Source organism: Leptodactylus fuscus, chromosome 2 (assembly GCF_031893055.1).
Source record: "Leptodactylus fuscus isolate aLepFus1 chromosome 2, aLepFus1.hap2, whole genome shotgun sequence".
Lineage (NCBI taxonomy): Eukaryota > Metazoa > Chordata > Amphibia > Anura > Leptodactylidae > Leptodactylus > Leptodactylus fuscus.
The window spans coordinates 200,406,285-200,420,050 of NC_134266.1; the positions used below are offsets into that span (position 1 = coordinate 200,406,285).

Consider the following 13,766-nt stretch of genomic DNA (forward strand, 5'->3'; position numbering starts at 1 on the left):
CTCTCAAAAATACTGAGATGAGATACATTTTATCACCCAATAGATATTTTTTTTTACCTATTGTGAGAAGGCGACAGACAAAGTGCTGGAGTCCAGCTATATTATCCCCAGATTTCTGACCTATGTGTGGTCCAGGGCAGATCTGGAGTAGGCTTCACCCCAGGTGTGGGTTGTAAGACTCATTAATAGCCCATAAAAGGCTGCAGAGCCTGCACTTCAGGGCAGATCCAGGGAGTGAGAAGAGGTGTCTGGGTCTGTACTATTACCCTGAGAGACTGTGTTGTGCATATTAGTTTCTTCATGTGGCTGTTAGTAAGCCACACGTATAGTTAGTTTATTGTTACTGTTTAGTTAGTTGCTCAGACGAGCAGGATTTTGTTTTGTTTTTGACTGAAGTTAAAGCTGTATTTTATTTTTGCTCATTTTGTGCCTGAAATCATGGTTTATTTATTTTCCTGTTTTTTTTCTTTCTAAATAAACCTGTTTCCTGCATATTTTTTTTTTTTTTTTTAATGTAGATTGTGAGCCCCATATAGAGCTCACAATGTACATTTTTCCCTATCAGTATGTCTTTGGAATATGGGATGGAAATCCATGCAAACACGGGGAGAACATACAAACTCCTTGCAGATGGTTTTATGCCTTTGGCGGGATTTGAACACCAGGACCCAGCGCTGCAAGGCTGCAGTGCTAACCACTGAGCCACCGTGTGGCCCTTGTTTCCTGCATATTTTGACAGGGTCTGCACCACTTCTTCTGCCGAGCTACATTCCCCACACTATGTATTCTTTTAAACATGCCAGTGCACCCCATTCACAGTACTTTTGACTAGTTCAAGCCAAGGAGAGGTAAGTGCTACAATAATGTCCGACAATAAGGCTAAGGGCTAGTTCACACGTGAACTGCCCGCGCGGGTTTTGACACAGAGAGAGACGCGGCGAGCCGCGTCTCTCTCTTGTCAAAACCCGCCCGCCGCGACCATCGCTGTCGCGGCTTAACCCTCTGCTGTCGGCTCAAATGAATGAGCCGACATAGGAGGGAGCTGCGGGGGGCGGAAGCCGCGCGACTGAGACAGCGCGGCTTCCGCCTGAAGAAAGGACATGTCCTTTCTTTTCTCCGCTAGCAGCAGCTCGCCGCTAGCGGAGAACAGAAGCCCGGCGGTCTCCATAGACCACCATTATAAGGGGAGGTTTTGGACGCGAAATCCGCTGTCAAAAACCTCCCCTTATACTCACGTGTGAACTAGCCCTAAGTGCAACGAAAGAAGTTTAAAATGGCTGTGAAACAAGTCCATTTTTCACAGGCAGCCTCGCACCAGAAATGTACTTGAGGAGGGATTTGTGAATACGGCCTAAAATAGGACCAGAGTTATATTTTAAACATAATAGTCATGTGAACAGCGCCATTCATGGACAGTGAAATTAATGCTGTTACGTGACGTCTATTAAAAAACGTATTTCACACAGCTGATTTGCACGGTCATGTGACTTTAGACTAACATTGGCAAATAAAACACAAATGAAAGAACACACAGTCCTTCTACAATGACTGCGATAATCAAATTGAGGTTTCTGTTTCTGGGAAAGCCGCTTTTTTACTGTGTCAGGTAAAAATAACACCTTCTGTTTAGGTGTCATGGTAACTGGAATTTGTTGTTTTACATATTTCCTCAGGTGCTCAGATTTCTGACGTGTTCTTCTCACTAAGACCTCATGTCACACAATAATCTGTACAGACAACTAGTAGCAGCTTCCTCCAGATCTGACTGAACCATAAAAGGTGCAAACCTAAAGAAGAAATATATATATGTAGACACAGACAACATACATGTACCGTAGTATTTGTTTCCATGACGTCATTACTGCAGTACAACACTAATATATATCTCACATATACCACCATTCTTTATTTAAAGGGATTGTCCAGGAATAGAAAATCATCATTCTTTTCAGCCCCAATAGCTTAAAGGTGCTAGAGAAAGTCTATGGAGAAGAGCAATGCCAGTTCTGTACAACCAAGTAAAATGGCAAGTAAAAAGTTAATTCATTATTTCTTCTGATTCATGGAAAACAACCTTTAATGCTCGATGTTCCCTCAGACATGACCAAAGAGCCACAGGCAATGGGGAGTAACATCTGGGCGCCATGTGACCCGAAAATAGTCCTTATAAAGATTATAATAATAATAATACAAGCAGCACACTCTGCCGGACTTTACAATTCAGTCATGGTCACTGCAGCATTACTGCCTTCAGGGTAGCTCAGCATGCACTACTCAAGTCAAAGGGGTTGTGTAAAATAAACTAAACAAGTGATATTCCCCGACCCTTGGCCCTCAGTTTGGGTGGCCCTTCTCAAGCCCTCTGCTGCACTAGACTACCTGGGCCAGAAGTCCAGAGGCTCAGGTGACTGCTGAAGAATATCACTGGCCTCAGAAGTCACATGCTGGGTACTGCTGATGTCATTACAGATACGTCACTAACACCCGACATGTCAGTGATTGGCTGCAGTGGTCACCCGAGCCAATGGACTTCTGGTCTGGGCAGTCTGTGCATGGCAGAGAAGGAAGGAGAGACCTGAGGCTCGAAACAAGGACCAGATTTAGGAAAGTACTATTTTTTTTTGTTTTACACCACCCTTGACACCAAATGAGTTTTGCGTCAGTCTTGGACAACCCTTTTAAGACTAAGGGAATTATAAAAGTTTTTTTCCAATTTTTTTCATTGAAGATAATGGTAAAGGGGTCACGGTTCAACAACATGAAAGATTATTTCTGCTAATTATCTAATTAGAGGGGGCCACATGGTGGCTCAGTGGTTAGCACCGCAGCCTTGCAGCGCTGGAGTCCTGGTGTTCAAATCCTGCCAAGGGCAAAAATACATCTGCAAGGAGTTTGTACAGTCCTATGAAAAAGTTTGGGCACCCCTATTAATCTTAATCATTTTTTGTTCTAAATATTTTGGTGTTTGCAACAGCCATTTCAGTTTGATATATCTAATAACTGATGGACACAGTAATATTTCAGGATTGAAATGAGGTTTTTTTGTACTAACAGAAAATGTGCAATATGCATTAAACCAAAATTTGACCGGTGCAAAAGTATGGGCACCCTTATCATTTTATTGATTTGAATTCCCCTAACTACTTTTTACTGACTTACTGAAGCACAAAATTGGTGTTGTAACCTCAGTGAGCTTTGAACTTCATAGCCAGATGTATCCAATCATAAGAAAAGGTATTTAAGGTGGCCAATTGCAAGTTGATCTCCTATTTGAATCTCCTCTGAAGAGTGGCATCATGGGCTACTCAAAACAACTCTCAAATGATCTGAAAACAAAGATTGTTCAACATAGTTGTTCAGGGGAAGGATACAAAAAGTTGTCTCAGAGATTTAACCTGTCAGTTTCCACTGTGAGGAACATAGTAAGGAAATGGAAGACCACAGGGACAGTTCTTGTTAAGCTCAGAAGTGGCAGGCCAAGAAAAATATCAGAAAGGCAGAGAAGAAGAATGGTGAGAACAGTCAAGGACAATCCACAGACCACCTCCAAAGAGCTGCAGCATCATCTTGCTGCAGATGGTGTCACTGTGCATCGGTCAACTATACAGCGCACTTTGCACAAATAGAAGCTGTATGGGAGAGTGATGAGAAAGAAGCCGTTTCTGCACGTACGCCACAAATAGAGTTGCCTGAGGTATGAAAAAGCACATTTGGACAAGGCAGCTTCATTTTGGAAACAAAAATTGAGTTGTTTGGTTATAAAAAAAAGGCGTTATGCATGGCGTCCAAAAAGAAACAGCATTCCAAGAAAAACACATGCTACCCACTGTAAAATTTGGTGGAGGTTCCATCATGCTTTGGGGCTGTGTGGCCAATGCCGGCATCGGGAATCTTGTTAAAGTTGAGGGTCGCATGGATTCCACTCAGTATCAGCAGATTCTTGAGAATAATGTTCAAGAATCAGTGACAAAGTTGAAGTTACGCCGGGGATGGATATTTCAGCAAGACAATGATCCAAAACACCGCTCCAAATCCTCAGGCATTCATGCAGAGGAACAATTACAATGTTCTGGAATGGCCATCCCAGTCCCCAGACCTGAATATCATTGAACATCTGTGGGATGATTTGAAGCGGGCTGTCCATGCTCGGCGACCATCTAACTTAACTGAACTTGAATTGTTTGTCCAAAATACCTTTATCCAGGATCCAGGAACTGATTAAAAGCTACAGGAAGCGACTAGAGGCTGTTATCTTTGCAAAAGGAGGATGTACTAAATATTAATGTCACTTTTCTGTTGAGGTGCCCATACTTTTGCACCGGTCAAATTTTGGTTTAATGCATATTGCGCATTTTCTGTTCGTACAATAAATCTCATTTCAATCCTGAAATATTACTGTGTCCATCAGTTATTAGATATATCAAACTGAAATGGCTGTTGCAAATACCAAAATATTTAGAACTAAAAATGATTAAGATTAATAGGGGTGCCCAAACTTTTTCATAGGACTGTATGTTCTCCCCGTGTTTGCATGGATTTCCATCCCATATCCCAAAAAGACATACTGATAGGGAAAAAATGTACATTGTGAGCTCTATGTGGGGCTCACAATCTACAAAAAAAAAAAATTTAATTAGAGATTTATTTTTGTCACAAGTTGCAAAAATGTATCAAATTAATAATTATGGGTTTTAGATATGTTTTGCAAGAAAATGGAAGGGGGGATATTAGCCAATTATAAACTTGTCCATCACTTTTAGCACAAAGTATTGGTAGATACATACATCGACCGTGAGGAAGGATAGGGATATGTGTTCAATGTATCTAGTGCATGACTCTCTTTATTTTGACCCACCCCTAAATGCACCATGTGATTGATTTCTTCCATGGTCTCTTATTTTCCAAAATTGTAATGAAACGTCTTTATTTGAGAAATCTATTACATTTGTGAAGTTGTTTGACAGACAGTCTAGTAACATCTCAGTGCTGTCAGGGTTGTAGGCAGTTATGATGCCATCATACTCGTTGTCAGCACTTTCTCTATATAATGGAAATGTTAAATAAACCTGCTACGTCTTTGTTCATGAACATTTTAAACAAAGGCTTCGAGTATGACTAAACTATGAACTTGGTTACATTTCTTAGTTGGCGTGAGCTGTGCTTCTGTAATCCCTATAAGAAAGCTGCAATCTTATTTGGCTCAGACAAAGGAAACGCCCTGACGTAGAGCAATCATGAAACCCAAAAAACAAGAAATACAGATTTTACACCAGATAAAATATATTTCTGATATAGTCAATTAGCCGCCTTATTCTATTTTTCTGATATATTCAATTCAAGGTGCCTTATTCTATACTGGCATATTGTAATGACACACTAGAATAAATCCTTCATGGATGTCCTGTGCTCTTCTAGAATGGCTGTCTAATGACCAGAATAACCTCTGATCTTGGCCCTTTAACCCTCTACATGACCATAGCAAGATCAAAGAAGGGTCCCCCCTTCAATCGTCACTGCATTTTCTGGTGACACCATTATGTAGCCAGCCCTAGGGACCTAGAACTGTCCTCGAGGCTGTTGCTTCGCTAAACCTACTATTACAGCACACTAACTGTTGTTTTATCAATAGTCTGTGTCATAATGATAGAGAATATAATATATTAGCATATAGGTTTATGCTAACACATTAAATGGGTTGCCCAGGATAATTGTTTGTTTTTTGTTTTTTTTAAATCTGCCTCAGCAGTCACGTGTGGCGGGGACTTCCTCCAAAACAACATAAATGAATAGCGCAGATGAATATATGAAACTTTGTAATATAGATTATTAAAAAAAAAATAGGTTTTCTTATCAAGGTACCATGCTGAGTTACTTATTACACAGAAGTCTATGGAGAAGGTAAGGGGCAGAGGACGCTGCAGGAAAAGACACACAAATTCTGCTGCTACACTGTGAGTAAAAGCACACTTTTGACATTGCTATATGTTCAAAAATAAGACTGCCACTGCACATAATGAGGCTATAAATCAATTAACTAAATGGCAGCAAGCTCCTCCTCCCTCTCCGTAGACTTCTGTGTATAAGGCAAGTACAGAGAACAGATTCAGATTAATATTTTGAGTGAAAAGAGAACATCAGCCTAATAAGTGGAGAAGGAAACCTATTTCTTTAATAAAATATATAGCACAGTAGTTTTTATTCACCTGTACTATTAATTTATGAAAAGTGGTTTTATAATCAGAGGTATGCTTTCAGGGATTAAAGTCTAACTGCAGAGTACTCAAGATTATGCTTAAAATTGTTCTCTTATTTACACAACTGAAAATTTCACTACATGCCATCTCACAGCTACAGCTTGTTTTAGTTACTGTAAAGTCTGTATATCTAACTGTAGGTAAGACTAGTGGTAGAGTCCTTTGATATGGCACAGCATGTTGTTCTTTATCCATGTGCAACCACAAACGTGGAGAGGAACTTATGTAACTGGTTCTTCGAAGTGTATTAAAAAACTATAATTATCATTAACTTATAAAGCAACAACACCTTAAGCAATCTTGGATATTATGCATGTAACAGGTAATTACTTCCAAGGTCATGTAACAAAAGGGAAAATTGACCCTGCCCAATATGTTTACAGTCTGTGCTATTTCCAAATCAAAGATGATACATAACTGTAAAGAGCGACTACTTGATTTTGTAGCAATCTTTACATAAATATGCATATAAAAAGAAATCTTTAAGCTAAAGATTTTACTACTTAAAACATAGATAAACAGTATTCTGTAGATATCTCATTGACTTCTACGGATGGGTGTTGTGGGCATTGTCTACCTGTGCAAGGGAAGGGAAGAGCCATGACCATCACCAACTGTAAATGGTGGATCTTGTGTTAATCTGGATATAAAAAGTATTAAATTCCACTCAATGTTCACATGACGACATATGGAGAGGAATTTTAGGAGATTTTGCGTAGTGTGTACCTAGCCTAAGCCAGGCTGTGATAATGAGTTGACTACTGAAAAGTGATCTCTACGGAATAGAAAATGTCCACCTATCATGAGGCACGGTGGACACGATGAAAAATGCACAATTTCAGGATTATAAAAAACAAAATACAACCATCAAAATATTTTTAACCAAAAAAATGTTGATTTAAACATTAGGTAATTTTCTGATCACACATTCCCTTTAAAGAAGACGACCTGTGGTGGGAAACATGGTGGCTCAGTGGTTAGCACTGCAGCCTTTCTGCGCTGGAGTCCTGGGTTCAAATCCTGCCAAGGACAACTTCTGCAAGGAGTTTGTATGTTCTCCCCATGTTTGTGTGGATTTCCTCTCATATTCTAAAGACATACTGATAGGAAAAAAATTTACATTATGAGCCCTATATATCTACATTTAAAAAGAAAAAAAGACAACCACCTGATCACCAAGAAACTGGCTCATGAAACCTGAATTGGATCTGGCTATACACTCTGGTTTTCTGTCATATAGAGTTCCCATTCAAATTACTGGGTGACCATTTAGGTTATGGGTAGACCAAGACTGTCACACTTTCTTCCTTAGCAGCTATCCACTCTGGATACCCTCCGGCAAGGGACGCCTCTCTATGATGCCCTAGCATACTATCTAGGTTAAGGTTGTCTTATGGAAAAATAAAAACCTTTTTAAGTGCACAAAAAAATGTAAAAAAAACACACATAAGTCAATTATGACACATCGGAACTAACCTTCACCTACACCTGTTGCCATGTCATCCTGACAAAATGAATCAGATAAAGAAAAGGTAAAAATTTTTTTAATAAAATTGATAAAATTCTGAACATTTTTAAATGATTTATGTGAGTGTATGGGGCGGGATCAGGTGTTCTTCAAACTGTATCGAGAAGTTAGATGACGTAGGAATAGCAATGCATAGCTTACTTCATTTGTCACCACTCTTTTGTTGTATGTGCATGTTACACACTATGGGAACTTACATCCCTTTGCCCTGTACTTGTAGAAACGCTTTACCTTTATGGTTTTATGCTATATTCAATAGATGGAAGAACTGACGAGTCATGACGCATTTCTGGTCCTTCCTGTATGTGTAGACAATTAGTCAATGAATTATACTTCTTTGAATACAAAACTTTCACAATAGCAGAAACCGTCTTCTCCTATTAAGTGTACTTGTGCATGATTCACTAAACAAGCAACCTGAAAGCTCCAGTAAAATCACGTGGGATCAGGTACAGCGTGTTAAGCTTACGGCTTTTGTGCTCTATGACACATCAGAAGGCACCATACTGATTTATTGTGTCAAAAGTTAGGAATTAACAAATTCAGGTGGGAAGAACAAAAAATGCTTAGTTCATGATGAGCCAAAAAGTGAATTGGTAGTTGTTCTACTTTCTTGAGGCTAAGTACACTCATTGACAAAAAAATAATGCATCAAAATGTTGTTTTTGGAATAAAAATTTCACGTATGAATATAATGGTGATATACGTGAGTGATTATAGTATTAGAGCCAAAAGACACGCTTACTGGGGAAAACTGTACAACTAAAAGAAGGTATTAGTACTCTATTGGGTCGCCTCTAGCCTAGATACAAAATAAGAGACAGCTGTGTATGGAGGCATACAGGTTCTGTATGGAATACTGTGGCACATTTGCACATAGATGTTGCAGCTGGGCCTGTTAAATCACGTCCCAGTTGATACAATAAATTCTCAATTGGCGAAAAAATTTGGCAACTGGGCAGGCCAAGGAAGTGTTGCTATCTGGTGGAGACATTCCTGGTGAACCCTTGCTGTGTATGGGTGAGCATTATCCTGCTGAAAAATGCCAGATGGAAGCCCTGCCATGAGAGAGAACACGTGAACACAAGATGTCCTGCACATATCTCTGAGCTGTTAGTGTCCCTGATTAGGTGTCTGACTGTCATATGTGGTGGCTGCCCGGATCACCACACCAGCAAATACAGCATTGAAGCACTCACCACAAGGTTTCCATTCTTAAACCAGATTATCATCAGATCCCAAATGGAATCTGGATTTTTCATCAACGACATTATGGTTCCAGTGTGCAGAAGTCCAAGTTTCTAGTTTGCAATACAATGCAAACAAAGGTGGCTGTCCTTTTGATAAGTGCCAGGAACAAGACCAGGCAGACCCGGATCATGTAATGTAGGTGCTACCTGTATCTGGATTGTGAATAAGGAAACTGTGGAAACTGCTTCTGCTTGTCAGTGGATCAAACAATCCTATATACTGGATATACTGGTGGTCAGTGTGGTTGTTTGAGCAGCCCAGAACCTGCTTACCATGTTTGTGTGCCCTTATGTGACTAATGCTCCTAACACTTTCTTACCAGCTAGGTTAGAACAGCCTAGATGGCAGGCAACTTGTGGAAATGACCATGCAGCTTCTCTCAGTTAAAGCCCCTCTCGATGTCCATCTTCGAGTGCTTAGTAGAGGTCTCTGAGAGTCTTTTTACAGGGCAGCGGGGGAAGCACTTTTGCCCCTTCATCTAGCAAAAATATTCAGACCACCCCTGTAATAATTTACATATCTACCTGAGACATAACTGCATGCCAAGTTTTGTGGCAATCCAATATTTCTATGTTATTTCTAAACGTATTAATAAACAATAGCTGTTTATGCATATGTGTAAACCTAAAGCCTGCATACGGATGGGCACAATGCATCCAACCAACCAAGGGCCTAGTTATCCAAACTAGCAGCATCATAGGGAGCTGTAAACTGAGATCATTCACCTCACAGTTGGGATGGAATCTGCAGCCATAATATGGACAGCATAATATATCTGCAATACAACAGTCTGAACAAAGCCTAAGAATATTACATTTTAGTTGCGCTAGCTTGAAAGACACTTCATTGGAATGAATGGGAACATGAAAAACTATCAAATTTGAGCACTTTCCACTTACAGTCATGATAGAAATGGAGTGTGAGAAATATCAGACAACTCTGTAGCTGGGAATAGAGACTTATGGATACCTGTTCATAGTAAGAGTCTACTTCATAAGGGAAGCTTTGCCCAAATGAATAGGGGTTTCAGGATTGGTTTTGATTGGGGTTGCATTCATATATATTAGATACACAATATATACATTCACACACACTTAAAGGGGCTCTATCATTGGGAAAAGTCATTTTTAGCTAAGCACATAGTTGCATAGCCTTTAGAAAGCCTTTTGTATGTAAATTACCTCAGTGGTTTTTGAATGAGACCATTTTTATCCATTTGCTAATTAGCCTCTTGCTGCACCCCAGAAGTCTCATCGTGCACCCTCTGCTATTCTTTCCTATGGGTGTGTACAGCACAGGCTGCTGCTGCTGATGACTCAGCTTCCTGTTTGCACACACACATAGGAGAAAATAGCAGAGAGCAGTGCTGCTGGGAACTTCCTGTGCTGGCTGAAAGCTAATTAGCATATGAATAAAAATGGACTTATTCAAAAACCACTGAGGCAATTTACATACTAAAGGTAGGTGTGAAATAGCATTTCTAAAGGCTATGCAAGGGTGTGATTAGTTAAAAATGACTTTTCCCCATGATAGAGCCCCTTTAAGATATACATGGTCTGTTATTCCAGCCCAAGGGTACAATTACAGTAACTGTACTAGCTATTCACAACTAAAAATAAGGGATAATATGTGGATCAAGAGGTTCTGACTGCTTAGACCCCCACCAATCACAAAAAGGTGGTTCCTTACCCCGTCTAAATGGAGTGACAGGCCGGGCACGCACATTACCACTAAATTCGCTGTCTATGGGACAGAAGAGCATAGTGCTCGAATCATAGAGAATGAATAGAATAGCAGTGTGGGAAACCCATGCTCGTAATCGGTGGGGATCCGCACGGAACAGCATGATATCCCCTATCATGTGATCCCTACAAACTCACCCTTTACTGAGATTCATTTACTTTATTATATGTGCAGCAGTTACCTTTTAAGTGTGGTTTAGTATTCAATATTTTATAGTCATCTGAGCCTTACATTTTCCTGGTGAGCATGTGCGACTTGTCTTATCAACAGCAGGCCATATAAAAAGGCAGTGCTGCAGTGGGAGGAAGAGAGAAGCAACCAGAACCAATGGCAAAACAGGAGGCGTGTCTCAGACTCCCTGTAGGTATTATAGCTAAACCATAGTCACAGTGCACAGCTCTGTCATAATGGAGCAGAGCTAAAAAGCAGCCAAGCAGCAAAATCTGCCAAAAATAAAAAAAACACTTAATCATCCTCTGTATATAATGACTAGACGGAAACTTTAAGAACAAGATGCCTTTAGAAGTGTATGTGTTAAGGTGTTTAAAATCACTACTGCATTTCTCAAAAAGGAAATGTGAATAGGTGTTAGGATTCTTATTAGATTAGAATGTGAAAACACATTACATTGAAAGGAAAATAACAATGCAGCTCTTTTATAGTTAGTGGACCCAGTGAAAATACAACAAGGCAAACATCCGTTAAAACTGTGTCAATGGTAAGACTAACGTCTTCATTGTATCGCCCAACAATGCAACTATATGTACACACAACTATTCATTGTCACATTAAAAAACCTGCAGAAAAAACAAAGGCCAGGGCTTATAAGGGTAAGAAACCCTGTTTTCTCAAGACTTCTATAGTTGTACCGTCATTTGTTATGCCAGCACTATGTGCAAGCATTTTATCTTTACAACTGTACGTGTTAGGGAAGCATGCCATTTATATTGTTTCTCTATTGGAGCTATGATAACATGTCACTGTAATCCTTAGCATACTGACAAAAGTGTTCTATTGAAGGGGAGTATTGTGCTTCTCATACCTCCAGAATAAAAATCAGAATAAAAAAATATTTTGAAAGAAAATAGCACGTCCATCACAAGTTATCTGTAACTAGGCATATATACAGTAAATAAATCATGTCTGCACAAAGTGTCCCGCAAGGAAGGTGATAAATATTTTCCTTTCTTTTCACAGAACAGATCCTGTGGAGAGATTGTCTACACAGCAATGAATAATCAATTTATCACACTGTACACAGGATTGTTAGAGTAAATGTATGTTAACATATTCTGCAGGATTAAACGTCCAGTCCAACTACAAATATGCCTCCTAAGATTTCAAAGTGCAGACATGCTACAGACAAATACAAGTTTATTTGGAGAGAAAAAAATTGAATGGTGCAATCTGGGCCTGTTATTGGCCAAGGCTCGCTGCTCTAGCAATAGACTGGAAAATATTCTCAAATCAGTTAGAATAGTTGAAAACTATATTGGAAGTAATTTTCTATATATTTTCTTTTACCAAGAAAATCTAAACGTAAAAATCAGCATTGTGAGTTATGGAGAGAAGTGTGTAAGGGGGGGGGGGGGGGGGGGGGGTTTCACACTTCTACTCGTCGTCCTGTTTGTGCAATCCAGCCGGTTTCCTTCTTCTGCCCCACGAAACTGGACAGGAGACGGAAACCCCGTGGTTGGTTTTCAAACCCATTCACTAAAACGGGTTTACAAAGGTGACCACCCATGTGTGTTTTCTGCCTGTCCGCGTTGAAACAGTTGTTTTTTTAGCTGGACACAAAGTCAGACCTGCCTCATCTTCGCAGGGCAGAAGACGGAAACCATCGGGATTGCACAAACTGGATGACAAGCGCAGGTGTGAACCCCTTCTTAATTTATACTAGACTGTTTTCAAATGCACCATATTAAAATGAAACTATTAGTCTAAGTCAAAGTCTACTTTGTGCCAGAAATTAGTCTCAGAATTCAGCTGTTGTTGGGTTGTTTGGGTTTATTTTTTTTTATGGTCCATCCATAGAGGCCTGACACATGGGCCCCAGAACAATCTTCTGTACAGAGCTGCTGTATAGCGGCTGGACACCTTCGCTGACTTCAAAGGGAGCTGAGCTGCAGTGAAGGTGCTCGGCACTGGACATTGGACACTTCTGGCCCCATATTGTGTACTGTACAGGCACCGGAAGCGGCTCTATACAGATGATTGGCCTGGAGACACAGTGTCGGCCTCCTGTTGATCATATACAGCTTTCTACAGATATTTTTTGATTTTTATTTTATAAAGATACTTAGAACAAAAATTTAAATCCAATCCCCCCTTCCCCACCAAAACATTGTCACTTATTGTCAAAAAAGTGACAAGTGCACTTAAAGTTCTATTAATCACCAACTTGGTTGCCACAGGACACTTTCAAAGAGAGATCTAACAATTTGGCTAAAATATATAACGAGAAGCTATAAAGAAATATGGGTGTCAGAATATGGCAACTCTAAAAAATGTTTTTGCAAAGTTTAGATTTTTTTAAGGGGTTAAAAACATGAATAAAACTATATAAAATATGGTGTCCCCAGAATCATACCAACCCATTGTATACAGGTGACATGGCATTGTGGCTGCACAGTGAATGCTGTAAAAAAATAAAGCAGTTTTTCTCAAATTCCACCCCATTGTAATTTTTTTTTCTGCTTCCCAGTATACTGCACAGAAGACTAAATGGATTGCACATGACGTACAATTTGTCTTGCAAATATAATGTTCTCATACAGCTCTGTGAATGGAAAAATAAAATGTTTGTGCATAGCTTACAAACAGACGTGGATACACCGCTGGGAAAGTCACTGGTAGAGAAGGACCTGGGTGTACTCAAAAGCACTTTTTCCAATGACAGATTCCCTTTACAGCTGTTCTGAAGGCCCGTAGGATATTGTCATGTATTAAAAGGGGTATGGACTCACAGGACAGGGATGTAATATTACCAT

The 13,766-nt window shown here is 39.8% G+C and overlaps 1 protein-coding gene across 1 annotated transcript in view; it reads right to left on the reverse strand.

The window, feature by feature from the left end:
- PIBF1 (progesterone immunomodulatory binding factor 1) overlaps positions 1 to 13,766 on the reverse strand; it is a 115,269-nt gene that overhangs the window by 19,897 nt on the left and 81,606 nt on the right. The gene's annotated exons all lie outside the window — the stretch shown is intronic.